The 15736-nt window shown below is 39.6% G+C and overlaps 1 long non-coding RNA gene across 1 annotated transcript; it reads left to right on the plus strand.

The window, feature by feature from the left end:
- The first annotated feature begins 12931 nt into the window (after positions 1–12931).
- LOC116533185 lies at positions 12932–15529 on the plus strand. Its single transcript, XR_004261138.1, has 2 exons — positions 12932–13088; positions 15196–15529. It is a non-coding gene; the product is annotated as an uncharacterized LOC116533185 (long non-coding RNA).
- The last annotated feature ends 207 nt before the right edge of the window (positions 15530–15736 follow it).

The raw sequence follows: 15736 nt of genomic DNA on the forward strand, positions 1-15736 counted from the left end.
CTGTCTTCCCTAAAAATACAAAACTTAGCTGGGCATGGTAATGTGTGCCTGTAGTCCCAGCTATTCAGGAAGCTGAGGTGAGAGGATCATCTGAACCTGGGAGATGAAGGTTGCAGTGAATCGAGATCCTGCCACTGCACTCCAGCCTGGGTGACAGAGTAGGACCCTGTCTCCAATCAGTCAATCAATCAATCAATAAAGAGCATATTTATACGTGGTTCCTTATGTACTCAAGCAAATGTTCTGTAATGTAGCTACTTTACCTAGCTACATTAGAGAACTTTTTTTTTTTGGTTACTCTCAGAGCATCTTCCTCTCTTGGCTATTCCTCCACCAAAAGTAGCAGAGCTGAAAGGATGCTGCTTTGGATTGTTGACACTCATTTCCGACTCTGGAATTAAATCCACTTTGCTTACTAAGAACCCCTCCTGACCACCAAGCAATGCAGTTCCAGGATCAGAGGTCATCCTCTTCCAATCTTTGACTTTCACCTCGAGTTGTAGATGACCCTTCAGGAAAACATGTGGTGAAAGTAGTTTTGCTCTGTGAGCCAACAGAAAATTGGCCCTTGAGATGACTTTTAACAGGACTCTGCAAGCCATGAGCAGAACAGCACGGGTTCCGACCAGGCATGGAATTCAGAGTTGTAATAGAAAACATTTATTTGGATTCAGCTAAATATCCTAACACATGTTAGCATTTGCTGCCAATATGCTTCCTAATTAAGAACAACATAAAATCATAGGAAATCCTGCATCCTGTCTTCATGCACTTCTCATGTATCTTTAGTGCCTTGGACTTCTTTCTCAAGCACATACACACTCACACACACAATACAGGTCGATTCAAAAGTCCTGTTTTGCCAACCATGAACTGTAGCGTCATTAACAAGATTAATGTACATTCCAGAAGGTACCACCAAACATTTCTTCTTCCTTCTTAAATAAATGTTGCTATTAAAAACTAATTGTAAAAATGCTAATAAGCCATGCCCCAAATAAAAGACCAGCAACATTTCATTGATAATGTCTGTAACTGATGTGAAACTTCAAATAGTTTATAAATATATATACATATATATATCTTATATATTTAAGATATATATACCTAGATCATAGGTATACATGTATATATAGCTTCTGTCTAGGATTGCCTGGACTATTGGCCATGTTTGGATGAACAGATTCAACGTGATAAAATATACAAGCATGACCAATAGTCCTCCAAGATGAAGGACAGATTAGGATTTGGTTTTCCTCTTAGCTCCTCCTTAAATCCATGCTTATTTCATTTGAAAATATATAGAGATAAATGTGTGAGTCCCGAATTATCACCCCCTCATGACAAACAAATGAACGTTACGGGATCACTGCACAGGTAAAAATATATTTGGTATTTCTAATTATGGCTAGAATTGTACAAGTTAATCTTAGAATCCCCTGATTCATCAGTGGCCCTACATAGCCAAACTAATTGTTTCTATTCCCCAACATCAGGCAGAAATTATTTTAAAAAAATTAAAAAGCAGGCTGGGCGCGGTGGCTCACACCTGTAATCCCAGCACTTTGGGAGGCCGAGGCGGGTGGATCACGAGGTCAAGAGATCGAGACCATCCTGGTCAACGTGGTGAAACCCCATCTCTACTAAAAATACAAAAAATCAGCTGGGCATGGTGGCGCATGCCTGTAATCCCAGCTACTCAGGAGGCTGAGGCAGGAGAATTGCCTGAACCCAGGAGGCGGAGGTTGCGGTGAGCCGAGATCGCGCCATTGCACTCCAGCCTGGGCAACAAGAGCGAAACTCTGTCTCAAAAAAAAAAAAAAAAAAAAAAAAATTAAAAAGCAGAGGGAAACCAACCACTCAGGCACATTGTATGTTAAGTTTCTCCCTCTAGTTCCATTTGATTTTTTTTTTTTCATGCACTGAAGTAGACTCTGAAATAACACATAGAAATAAAACCTGGGTCTGAAAAGTTATCTTAAAACATTTTCCTCAAGACATTTTTATGATGTTCAGAATTATTAATTTTTTTCAAAAGAAACGCACATGCTCCTGTTGCTTCCTTCCTGAGCATAGCTTTGCATTCCTCTTCATCTTTCCCCCCTTCTGAATCTATTTATTGCTTGTTGTTCTTGGCTCTTTCTCACTTTCCATTTTTCATGATTAGTTCTTTATGATCATGTGTTTCCTTTTCTTCTCCCCGCCGTGGCTGCCAGCCCAGTTGTTCTCTCCGGGCCCTCGAGTTTCCCTTCACTAATGAAACAAGAGCTGCTTCCCTCCCTGGCTTTTGCCATCCAGCTGTTTCCTTTTTAAAATATAAACTCATCTTTATTCAGTGAAGTTCCTGGGCAAACCTGACTCCTTTTGCAGAAGAGTTGATAATAACCTGAGGGATTAAAAAGGTTTTAGGAGGAACGCATATCTGGAAAACTTGGGAGTGGGTGGAAGGAGGGTCGGTAGAAAATGAAATTCATTTTTGAAAGATTCTGAGAAAAAAAAACAAAAAACATTTTCCTTAATGTTTTAATCCTCCTCAGCAGCTCATGTGGCAGCTTGGCCTTGAGCATTCTCCTGAAGTCCATCCACCTCTTCCTGGCAAATTTCACCTGCCACCTTGCCTGCTTAGCATTTCTTGGCCTCTGAGAAAGTAGCCTAGCTAACACCACAAACCTGGATTGTATATGATTAGGTGGTGAAAAGGTGCCAACCTGAAGTGCAGCCTGCCAAGTCAAGTCAATTTACTGTGATGCTTTGACTGTGCAAGCAGGTCTTAATCCCTCTTTAATCTCCCGTGTGCCGCTGACATCATTGAAATTAGTGGCAAAGCTAATGTCATCAGATGAACCCTGGTCACTCTTTCAGAGAAGGTTCCTTGAACAAAACAACCTGTTTACTTCTTAAGCTTTCAAATCCCCCAAATATTTCAAGAAAAATGAATTAGCCCACAGTTATCATCTTACCAAAACAGAGTGGCTAATTCTTTCTCAGTATTATAACTGATAAGACCTCCTATGACTTGGAATTTATATTCTACCCAAGCATCAGTTGAGCTTGTTATAGTTAAGACTAGATTGATTAGATAAAGGGGTTTCCTAGGAGCTCTAGCTGATCTGAGTTTTAGGGAAAGTTTTTCTTTTAAATCTGAAAATCCCTTCCTTCTCTGAAAACATTTGTTCTGTTATAAAATTTCCAATGGAATCATTTTTCACCAGAAAACTAGAGAAACAAAAGAAAAAAAAAAGGAAAGAGAAGAAAAATAAAAAGTATTTATCAGGTGATATAATCTCACCTGAAAATAATTATCAAGCAAGATAAAAATCAGCATCTCCACTGGACAGAAATGGGATTATAACAATCTGGTATACGCTAGTACCTCACCATTTACAAAACACTTTCTCACATATATATACAGAGAAAATAGAATATATCTCTCTATAATACATATCTCACATACATTATATAGAAAATAGAAATATATATAGAAAATAGAAAATATATAGAAGACTGCACACACACACACACACACACACACACACACAAACACACACTCTATCACTTGAACTTCATAGTAACCCATAAGGTAGGGAGATAGAAAGTTAGAGTTCTTTGATGACAAGCCTCAAATGTCCCAAAATAAAGATTTTCTTAGAACTCAGCTCAAATCAGAATGTATATCCTGGGTACTTGCAGCATGAGGGTTCTCTTCTACGGGGACTTCTCTGAAGATTCTCCTGTCTTAGAAGGAAAAGAACCTGCAAGGAGAAGTCTGATCTTGACTCATATTTTATTCTCCTATCAACTCTGGTAAAAATAATTCCAGAATCTCCTCAGTAAGGAAGAGCCACCCCATTTCCTGTCCTTATGCATGGTTTGAGCCCAGGAAGAATCCCATAGATGTGAGACCTACCAGGAAAGGAGGGCAGGAAGATCTTGGGTCCTGAAAAATAAAGCTTGCTTGATTTTGATATGAATACCTGCCCCCCACCCTACCATGTGTTCCAGCTGGAATTGTAGCTCCGAATTCTTCCTGACCCCTGGCTTCCGTTGCCTGGCTGACCTTTCAACATCATCTGTGCCTGCTCTTTCCCTCCCTGGCTCTGACTCATAACACATCTCATTGCAACCATTGGACTCTGAGACATTGTCCCCGAGGTAGATCCTGACCTCTGGATTCTGTTTGTCCCTCTGCCCTCTAGAGAAATGTTGGCATGAGGTTCCCTTTAACCTTACCTGCCCACAGCTCCTCCCATTCTTGTCCTCGGGCCAGGAGCAGGGCAAGATGTGAGTCCCAGGGTCTGTGTACTCACAGCAGCTGTGCCCGAAGATTAAGCTATGAGAAGTCAGGCAGGCTGGGAAGAGTGAACTGCTAATCTCTCTAGTTGCACTCCAAACTTTGACCTCTGTAAATCCAACCAAGGAAAGTGTGGTGAGAGCTCTAAAACTTGGTCCCAGCAATTCCTCCTTGGAATTTATCAAGGGGAAAGAATGTAACAAAAAGATATTTCTCAATGATCTCTATGTCATCAATGACAATATTTAATTTTCTGTTTTTAGGTTGAGAGTAATCTTTAAATACACTAATGTGTAATTTAAGATTGATCTTCCCAAAATTATTTTAAAAATGCCACTCCTCATTGTTACCATTTTTTATAAGCAACAAGAAAAAAATAGAGAAGGGCTTGATACATGAACACAGATGGATTTAGAATGAAGCTAATGAAGCTTGAGCTTCAACTCTTATGCAGATTCCTTCCAATGTCTTGGGAGGGACCCTAGCAATTTTGTTTCACTTTTATTATATATATATATATATATATATTTAAAAGCCCTAAAAATTGTATACTCTTCAGGCCCCACAAAACCTGGACCCCTCTCCCAGCAAGTAAATTATGGATTCATGCCAAGTGAAGGTCAAATGATGATCCAGCATGCTGTGTGGACCAAAGCTTTGCAGCAGTTTAAATAAAGAAAAGTGTTAAAGAACCTGTCTTATACATCACAAGGAAATACAGGCATACTAAAATCGAAACATCGTCAGCATTTCAGTTGAAACAACATTAATGCCGTGAGTTGCAATTTAATGTTAGCAAACCATCGTCCATCACGTTAAGTCAGTGTTGTTAATTTGAATATTGAGTTTGTCATTTTGTTTGAATTCAATCTGTAAATTTGTACTGGATTTGCAATTGTTTAAGAGACATAAATTTCAGGAATATATGCCTACTTTCAAGTTTGCATATAGTCTAGGAATATTAGACTATGAAATCATTTAAATTCAGAAGAAAGAAAGAAGGAAGGAAGGGAGGAAGGGAGGGAGGGAGGGGAGGAAGGGAGGGAGAAAAAAAGGGAAGGAGAGAAGGAGGTAGGGAATAAAGGAAAGAAGAAAGGAAGGAGGGAAGGAAGGAGGGAAGGAGGGAGGAAGGAAGGAGGGAGGGAAGGAAGGATGGAGGAAGGAAGGAGGGAAAAGGATGGGAGGGAGGAAGGAATGAAGGAGAAGGGAGGGAGAGAAGGAAGGAAAGAAGAAAGGAGGGGAGAAAGGATGGAACGGAAGGAGGGGGGGAGGAAGGGAGGGAAGAAAGAAGAGAATTCCATCAAGAACCCCCCATGACAACAACGTTGTAGCCCAGGGATCCAAGATTTTTCAGCCGCCTCTAGGTCTAACTTTCAAAACCTAGCCTAATCTATCTTCAATGCTGCACAACAAGACCTTTCCCAAGCAGGAGAATTTATTCGCTCAACAAATATTTCTGATGCAATTTTGTGTGCAGAGCACTATGCTTTACTCTGTGAAATTTGGTTTATTATTTGCTTTAGCTGCCAAGAAGGATGAGAGGGAGAACACACATTCTCAAGGTAAAAACACACATATCTAAATAAAAATAATCTCATTTATGTAATCATTACAAATGTTTATAGCAGTTCAGATAATATGTGATGGCTGGTAAGGTGCTTAAGATTACGTTTTTCTTTAAGATTAAAATAACTTTGGGATTTTTTGCCACATTAGTGCCAGGAAATGTTTCATCCTCTGTATTCCAATTGGCATGCTCTTGAACCAACTCCCTCCACAGTTTAACTTCAGAGCTACTCTGGGGAAACAAACTAATTTTTAATATTGGGCTAAGCAAAACATAATTAGGAAGGCAAATTTCTTGGGGGGAAAGTCATACGGGATATTCCCAAGCCAATTTATATGATTTTGCAACAACCATTGTTTGAGTTTTCCACTGCATCTCTCCCCTTTACAGGTAATCATGAGTTGCTTGTAATTAAATAATCTCAGGTAACTGACAGCAAGATCATCCCCCTAAGAATTGCTTCCCAGGTCTTGTAACAAGGCTAGATTTTTATATCTACCACCATTTTTGCTGCTCTGCTTCAAACATGAGCAGATATAAGAACTTCTCTCTTTGATCTGGGAGGGAGAAATATTCTGATTTATATCCACAACTACCTCTAGACTCAACAGCTGAATTTTGCTTTTTTGATCACTCCATCCCATCCCTAAATGAATGGACCCAGAAATGAAAGGGCATTGGGCTACTATTGATTCAAAGAATAGAAGAGCTGTATAGTACCTGAGCAATGGTCATGTCCAACTAGCTCCAAAGAGATTCAATAAGATTGTAAGTACTCCTTTGTCTACTTTGAGAACAGCCTTGTTAGGCCCTCCATACCTGAACGTTTATTCAGATATCAGATTTAGAAATAAACATTCAGGTATGGAGAAAAGGAAGAAATTCCTTCTTTTGAATATCTTCTTTATAAAAGGTATTAGCCTAACAACTATATCATTCAAGGAAATATACTTCTTATTCATATACTGTTTCTTTTTTCAGAAAGAACACTGATCAATCAACCTCCTCAGGGATGCAATTCTTGATTCCCACCTATTTCAATAAGGGAATAGGTGTGAAAAGGAAAAATTATGTTGCACTAAAATGCACTGGGATTTTAAACTCCAGAGAAGAAGAATTCTATGTTTAGATTAGGTCAAATTATTTATCCTTTTATAAGTCAACAATTTCCATTTGGGATCATTGGCTGCCATCTACCTGTTTACCCAGGGTTTAAATTCAAAGATACAAAATCGAACAGGCCTTAGGTTTACCATACAAAATGAGAGAAAAATGACCACTGAGAGCTAGTTATATGACACTCAATTTTAACCTACTGTTTTGTTTCCTGACACAGGTCTATCTCGCTGATGTCTGCCCCACACCCATAACCCCATATCTAGGACATGAGCAGAGACAAATCTCCAGGAATTATAATAAATAAAAGGAGTTTTTTTTTTAATAAAAGAAAAAAAGAGTAAAGCTACAGTTCCAGGAAATCTGAATGTAAATTACAATGTAAATGAGAGTTTCTCATTATTCCTTTTTTAAGGATATCACTCCACTTAAATTGTAGATTTAGATGTAGATGTTACACACACACACATACACACATACACACACACAAGTATACGGGTAGGGACATGATGGGAGAGAGATGTATTTCATTCCTTTCTCCTAGAAGGTCAAAGTGCTCTAATATAAGAATTTAAAATCATAAAATGCCGGTGCAGTAAAGAAGAGTATAGGAGGTATAGTGTACAAGCAACTAAAAGTGAGGAGAGAGAGAACAAAATTCAATTCTGTTTCAATCACTTAGCAGCTATGTGATCTTGGGCAAGACCCTCTTGTTATTTGCTGCTGAGAGCACAGTTGTCAACACTAAATGGCTTAATAGAACTAAAGCACTGTGTTTGGTATATAGTAGGTACTCAATAAATGACAGGTAGTTTATTATCACTATTACCATAGGGGGAGTCTGGGGTATACCTGATTAGCTAACTTATATTCAGGCTCTGTCTGCTCCACTTCAAAATAAAGGTTTGTGAGGTGCAACAGGTGGCCATCAATAGGCTGTTATATCTTCATGATACTTTGCAACTGTTTTGATTTTTTTTTCCTAAACAGACTCTTTTTTAAGGCCTACTTTACCATCTCCCTAACCTGCCCTCCTCCTGGACCCCCTCTCCACACACACAATTCACCATTTAATTGCCTTGTTGCTTTAGCTTCCTGGAAACAGAGCCATGGAGCTAAATATAGCTCTGTCCTTCCCAACAAGCAACCCTTTAGAGGAGCTAAATTGCCTTGCTTTTTTACTCCTTACCAAAACTTGATCTCAAGCTTTATAAAAGAGAAAAACTAAAGGCCTTCTACCATAGAATGTTTAGCAATTGACATGTTGTCCGTTGCTTGAGAGGTTTTGTGTACCAGCACTTAATCCTTGTTTCAGTGACAACCCCTGTAGGGAAATTTGAGTCCTGTACACGAGTTCTTCATTTATTTCTGAGCCAAGATAATTCTAGGATTACCACTTAGAAAATGGGGAGAACAGACTTTTGCACAGTTACCAGCCAGACGGTATTGAACAAAAGGGGCATGTAGACTACCTTTTCGGTGACAAGGTTAGGGATAGGTATTGTGGTTAAATCCCATTAGCAAGAACATTCCACTCATTAAGTGAATACCAGAATGTGAACCAAGAAGCCTTCCTCTTCCCCACCCCGCCCCACCCCCATTTCTTCTTCTCCTAATGGCATGCTCCTTCAATACAGGGGATTCCGTGCCCAGGAAATGCCTCTCCAGAGTAAATCACAGAGTACTCCCATGCCAAGGTCGCTCCAAATCCAGCGCGCATTGCCTAGGACACTTGCCATTCTCCAAAAATCTACCAGTATACACGATTCATAAGCCGACTCTCTCTTATTTCTTGGGTGACCTTTAGGGTTCCTAAAGTATTCCTTTGTGTTAAAGCAAACACAAACTATTCTGGGAGCATAGTTCAAGAATTTAAAGATTCTATTAATCTGATGTCGTTATTGAGAAGAGGAAACAGGAGTGCCTTTGTTTCCCGAATGACCACAGGCTTCTAAAAAGTGGCCCACAGTGTTGGCGTTTGCATCTCAAGTTGCAGGCAGCTCTGTATGGAGTGGGACTTCAGTGTAACTAACTCCCAGACATTAAAAGGGGTAGTGAAGGAACAGAAAGCTGGGCAAACCCGAAGCAGGTGGCAGCATGGCAAACCAAAGCCCTGCTCCTGGACCTCCCTGCATTCCAAAGAGCAGTTTAAAATAATGATTGGTAAATGCAGATTTCACTGCACAATATATGCATGTAAGAAACCTGCACTTGTACCATCTAAATGTATAAAAATAAAATTTAAAAAAAATCCAGATCGAGGGATTGCTTGTAAATACTACCTTGGAACAGCAGTTCATGAGACATGTCACAGTGTCCTCCCTCACTTTGGATATTCACATGAAAGAATACATTTTATTTGATAGGTCAAAATGGGAAAGATAAATAAATAAATGTTTCAAAACTAAAGGTCCTAAGCAGAACATAGCAAAAGGGAAAACACACACACACACACACACACACACACACACACACACACACAACTGAACAACAACATGCAATCAAAGGAGAAAGAAAAAAATCTTACACAGATGAGAATATAAAAATTAGTGTAATTCAGAAATAGCATTCTGTGTGCCTACTGTGGATGACACATTGAGAGTCCAGGACAGAAAAAAAGAAGATTTAGCTCCTGTCTCCCAAGCATTTGCCTTTTATTAGGAAAGAATGAATCAAGTATAGAAATATCTATGATACAGGCTGAATACAATAAATGCCCCAAGAGGAAGAGCACATCTAGCTTGGCTGAGAAAGAGGTATTTAGAACTAAAAATAGCTCCACGGACAGGGTAGCATTTGAAATGGGCGTCAAATTTAAAAAAAAAAAAAAGTAAAGAAACGTAGCTTTAAAAAATGATGAAACAAACATTTTGGTTGAAGAAATGAAATGAGCTAAAATAGGGAAGCAGAGAGATGTAAAGAATTTAGAGGAAAATAAGAAATATTCTGTATTGAGCATAGTATATTTAGGAGTTTAGCGGGAGATAAAACAAAAAGACATTGTGGGTGGCTTGAAAAAAAGAGTAGTTTACCTTGGGTTCAGGAGAAACCTAGTTACTGACAGTTTTTGAGCCCTGAAATAATGTGATCAGAGATGATTATTATTAAGAAGAACACAGTAGTAGGCAAAGATATATAGAATTATTTTTGGAGCAGAGACTCTGGCTTAAGGAGGAGCCACTCACTCATTCCTTCATTCAACAGAAATTAATTAAATACTTACCCTGTGCCAGTCCGAAGTCCAATCTATTCTAGCTGGGGGGCAAAGCTCTTTGTTGATGAACTATACATTTTAAAAGCAGAATCTATAGGACTTGGGAACTTACAGAAGAAAGTGGGCAAGTGAGGTGGACTCCAAGTTTCAGGGCCAAAACCAATCGCAGAACGGGATGGAGTGGGTTAGGTACAGAAATAGAAAAGTCAGGATGGGAGATGATCCAAAGGTGGAGACAGAGCTGGAGTGGGAGCAGGTGTTGATTCCTACTTCACAAAGCTCACTCTACACACCCCTGCAGCCAGCAGCTGGATGCGATTGACAGAAAGAGCAATCTTGGCAGAGGAAAGAGAAAAAGAGAAGTCAGAGCTTAAAGAATGCCCATATCAAAAAAGAAAAGCCTTAGGGATAGCAGAGGGAAAGACAGCGTGAAAGGAGAAGTTGATGTTTTTTGAATGTTCTAGAACAGGGGTCCCCAGTCCCAGCCTGCAGACCAGTACCCATCTGTGGCCTGTTAGGAATCAGGCCTCTTCCTATGAGATCAGCAGCGGCATTAGGTTCTCACAGGAGCCAACCCCTACTGCAAACTGCTCATGCCAGAGATCTAGGTTGTGTGCTCCTTATAGAATCTAATGCCTGATGATCTGAGGTGGAACAGTTTCATCCCAAAACCAACCCCTCCACCCTGTCCATGGAAAAATCCTCCTCCATGAAACTGGTTCCCAGTGCCAAAAGGTTGGAAACCACTGTTCTAGAAGACAGAAAGGGTCGAACAGTGAGAAATTTAAAATTTTAAACTATTGATGATGAAAGTGTAAAAGTCCAAAAAAAAAATCTAGCCAAGTTCAAAGTGTTAGGAATCGATCCAGGAGGTCCCACTTCAGCAGATATAATACGGCAGTCTCCCCTTGTCCTTGAGGAGTACCCTGAGTGGATTCCTGAAACTGAAGACAGCACTGAACCCTGTACATACTATGCACAGATTTCTCTTCTTCACAGTTTCATGGATACTATATTCATTCTTATTGTAGATCTCAGCAATATCAGGATACTTTTTTTTCTTATTAAGTCCAGAACTTTCACCGTTTTATTTAGCAGAAGCAATTTGTGGCTTCTCTTTGGCATATCCAAATTGCCAGCATCACTATTCTTGCACTATGAGGCCATTCTTTGTGAAATAAGAATTACTTGAACACAAGCACTGTGACAATCGTTCTGATAACTGGGATGGCTACTAAGTGACTAAGGGGAGGGGTGGGCATACAGCATGGATCCACTGGACAAAGGGGACAATTCACTGGCCAGGCGAGACAGAGCAGGATGGCAGAAGATTTCATCTACTCAGAACAATGTGAAATTCAAAACTTAGGAGCTGTGTATTTCTGGAATTTTCTACTTAATATTTTCAGACTGTGATTGACCACAGGTAGCTGAAACCATGAAAAGCAAAACTGCGGATGAGGGGAACTGCTGTACTAGGAATTGGTCAAAATTTATAAAGTTTTTTTTTTTTTTTTTGAGACAGAGTCCCACTCTGTCACCCAGGGTGGAGTGCAGTGGCATGATCTCCACTCACTGCAACCTCCGCCTCCCGAGTTCAAGCAATTCTCTAGCCTCAGCCTCCCAAGTAGCTGGGATTACAGGTGTGGGCCACCACGCCCAGCTCATTTTTATATTTTTAGTAGAGAGGGTGTTTCACCATTTTGGTCAGGCTCGTCTCGAACTCTTGACCTCGTGATCTGCCCACCTTGGCCTCCCAAAGTGCTGAGATTATGGGTGTGAGCCACCATGCCCGGCCTTATAAAGCATTTGTTTTTATTTCCCCCTTTCTCCTAGAAGGAAGAGGTACCAAATTCTAGTAGTCTTTATGAAGAAATGCTGCATAAATAAGTGTTAACAGCAAACAATGTATTACCCCCATGGTTCTCCATGATTCAATAACTTCTTGGAGGTTACAAGATCATGCATGCATCTTTCCCGCCATTTCTGGATTTGTATTAATAAATAACCCAAGTCAGTGAATTCCCTCTCTCTCTCCTACTATTGTTTCATATCTTCCTGAAGCAATGGTTTTTAAAAGATACATAGATACATAGATAGTTTGACTGTTTGATAGGAACATACAACACTTGAGTCTTCCCCTCATGAAACATGGAGGCAGAGTTTTGGCCAGAATTAAAATTGCTAAACTGTGTTTGAGGTTGACAGAGGAAGTGGTATGAAATTTACCAAGACAGGCTGGGGGTTGAAAAAAAATAATAATCCAGGTGGCTCACCTTTTCCTCCACTGGTTGCTTTTCCCCCTATGCACTGACGCCTGGGAGCTTATTTACTGAGTCAATTAACAAAAGATAACCTCCCACTGTGCAACCATCAATAAATCAATCGTGCTAATACTATCTTGGAATGTCCCCGACTATTGACTTTCATATTGTTTACATTAGCCACTTGAGAAAGCCAGAACCCTTAGTCGGCTTGTTTGGGTGTTAATGGATTCTGGAGTAGCTATTAGTACATATAAGTCTCTTTACAAAATATTTAAGTTTCTCTGAGGTTCACCTGTGTTCTGAACATTGGCAGTGTACTCTCCTCCCTCCCCACACGATCCCACAGCACCGAGTTTGATGAATACTTAGGAAGGCAAACAATCATGATCAGTAATGGAACAGTCACTTAGGGCACACCTACTTCTTTGTGATTTGAATAATCTATTTCCACCCACCGAGCCCCACACTGTCAACCACCCTCAACAATCGGGGAATCAAGTTAATCTTCAATTATGTGAAAGAATTTCAGGCACGAGTGCAGCTCAAGTTACCAAGTAACTTACTGTTGTGAAAAGATTCATACAGCAAGCTGCCTACATTCAGGGCTTTTAATGATGTTCTTCCCCCAACAAGGTAAGAAAAATTTTTCCAACCAGTGGTAATCTACATGGGGAACTTCCAAAACTTCTAAAGGTATCTTTAAAATGAATGCAACAAAACCAACTCTTACTATATTTTCTCCATACATATTATAAAACACAAGGTTGAATATCATAATTATAAAGTTGGGTTTAGTGGGGGTTTTTTTTGTTGTCATTAGCATTTCCTTCTTAATGGCATCAGAGTTACTTAGAGAACAGGTTTTCTCTTAGAGGTCACAACTGTGCTGCTTCCAGGCCAAGGTAGTTTGCTAAGGTGGTCTGTGCACAGGGTTTAAAAAGGAACGATGGGGGGTGGTGGTGGAGGGACACCATTCCTGGGACTACAGAAGGTTCAGATTTCAGTGCTGGCTGCAGAACTGGGCAAAGTTCACTGCTCCCTCTTCACAACATGCTACATACTTTTCAAGTTCCCACTTGCTTCTTAGAGAGGAAAATATGTGGCCTCTGAGTTCAGGTTGCTAAGGACAAGCTGAGCCAATTTAACCATGCATTCCTTTTCCAAAAGATAGGCTGGGTTGTTGTTGTTTTTTCACTGTAAATACCAGAAAGTCTTGATCCTCCCCACTCTAAACAAATACTTTTGCTACAACTTTGAAGTCATCTATCTTCCACGGTGGGAAACCAAGGATTGCATTCAGTAGGCTTTTCCTGCCTAAATTTAGATAAAATTGAATAGTATTCTACGTCGTATCACATCTTCTTATAAGACGCTGAGCTTCGTTTTTCCTCTTGATAATGATGGGCATTTAAAATACATGACTACTGGATAATAAAACTCCCACTGTTCTAAGGCTTTCTTTTTTTTCTTTTTGTCTTTCTTTTTCTTTTTTTTTTTTTTTTTGCTTTTACCTCATGATATATATATCTACTTAGGGTGTTTTGAAGAGAGTGAAGGAAACAGACAGGACTTTGAAAGGAAAAACAGACATCTAATTGGCTGTCTCTTGCCGACCCTCCAGTGACCCTGCACTGAATACCTCTAATGGACATGTGTGATCTTGGAGCCTCTACTGCAATAAACAAGTTTTAGACTTTCAACTTATTTTTGCAGCAGAATTCTTTATTCTCCTTAAAATTGATTTTTAAAAAATGAATAAGCAAGGCATTAGCATAAGTATTAAACACAAAGGGGTGAAACAGTTTTCCAATTTTATAAATATAACATTTTTAGAGGAATTCAGCTTTGTTGTGAATTTAGTTAATGTCAGTATGTCATTTTACATACTAAACAAAGTCGTTTTTTTTAATATGCAAAGTAAATATTTGCCTTCAAAGCAGTAGTTACTAAATCCAATGAGTTCAGAAAGTCAGTAAGGAGGCAATAATCTTAACTTCAAAAATTAATAACTCTCATGACATTGTGTATGTGAAACCTTGGGACTTCCAGTGCTGTAAACCATCTTTTGAGTCAAGCTAGAAAACAGTAAAGAGTCAACTCAAATCCATTCATGCTTCAAAAAACACATGAGACTATTGAACGGGCTTTATTAAGTGATGCTGGAGTTAGTGGGAAAAGCCCCCATTTCTATTTCAGTCAAAAGACTAGGCGCCTCACCCCCATTAGAGAGCTTTGCATTTCCTCTGCCACGTTAACTTCTTGGGAACTGCCAGGATACATTACGTCCTTCTTTTCTTCTTTTCTCCCTTTTCACTATCTAGTATTTCTTCCCTTCTATTGTTCTTTCTTCATGTCCATGTTGGCCTTGTTTTTAACTTATCATCTAGGATCAATCAAGGCCCGCCTTGATGTTGATTAGTGTCCTACCAGCCATTCTTCCTGGAATCATCTGTTCACGAGGATGTCTAAATGTTTAAACGCTCATGTAAATACTAGGGTATCACTTTCTCATCAGCAGGGCTTTTGTGAGTTACAGAAAGGCTGAGACCAATGCCACTATTTGAGATTCCAATATATGAGATAATAAAGACATCCCCAAACAGGATTTTTTAAAAAAATGAATTAGGTTTTAATATTTGATATTTATAATGTTTTCTGAGAATGTTCAGTATAATAGGGAGTATTCTTCCAGTTATTATATATATTTATTTGGAAATAATGCCAAAACTCCACATCGTAGGCATGAAGGTGGGGCTCACCTCCGTCTGGCCTTCCTGCCACCTTCTGCAACACACCCCACATCTGATCCTGCTTAGAGTCAAAGATGAATCTGGCATAATACAAACAGCACTAGACTGGAAGCATAAAGTTTCTCTTATCTGTGCCTTGGTTTCCTCATGTGGAAAATGAAAATGTTGACATAAATAATCCCACAGGCCTCTGCTAGTACCATTTTGTGATTTTATATCGTGCTTACCACACCTAGAAATAGGGCCATCATTCCAGCCAGCTAACAGAGAAAAAGAAGGTAAAATAATCAGACTTGGGAAAATATATTTCAGAGACCAAGTAAACACAAAAATCTAGTTTAAGTGTTTTAACTGGGAGATGAGGGGCTGCAAATGGCAATCTGGCACAGTCAGCTCTACCTGAATTCCCCTGTTCTCAACAGGCAGCAGCAATCATAACAGGCTTGGAGCACCGGTCCCACAATATGACAGGACATCCAGACCTACCTACATTAATACACACAACTATCCAGTTATCCAGCATTGCCCAAT

Source organism: Sapajus apella, unplaced genomic scaffold (assembly GCF_009761245.1).
Source record: "Sapajus apella isolate SASKATOON/1434 unplaced genomic scaffold, GSC_monkey_1.0 scaffold80, whole genome shotgun sequence".
NCBI lineage: Eukaryota > Metazoa > Chordata > Mammalia > Primates > Cebidae > Sapajus > Sapajus apella.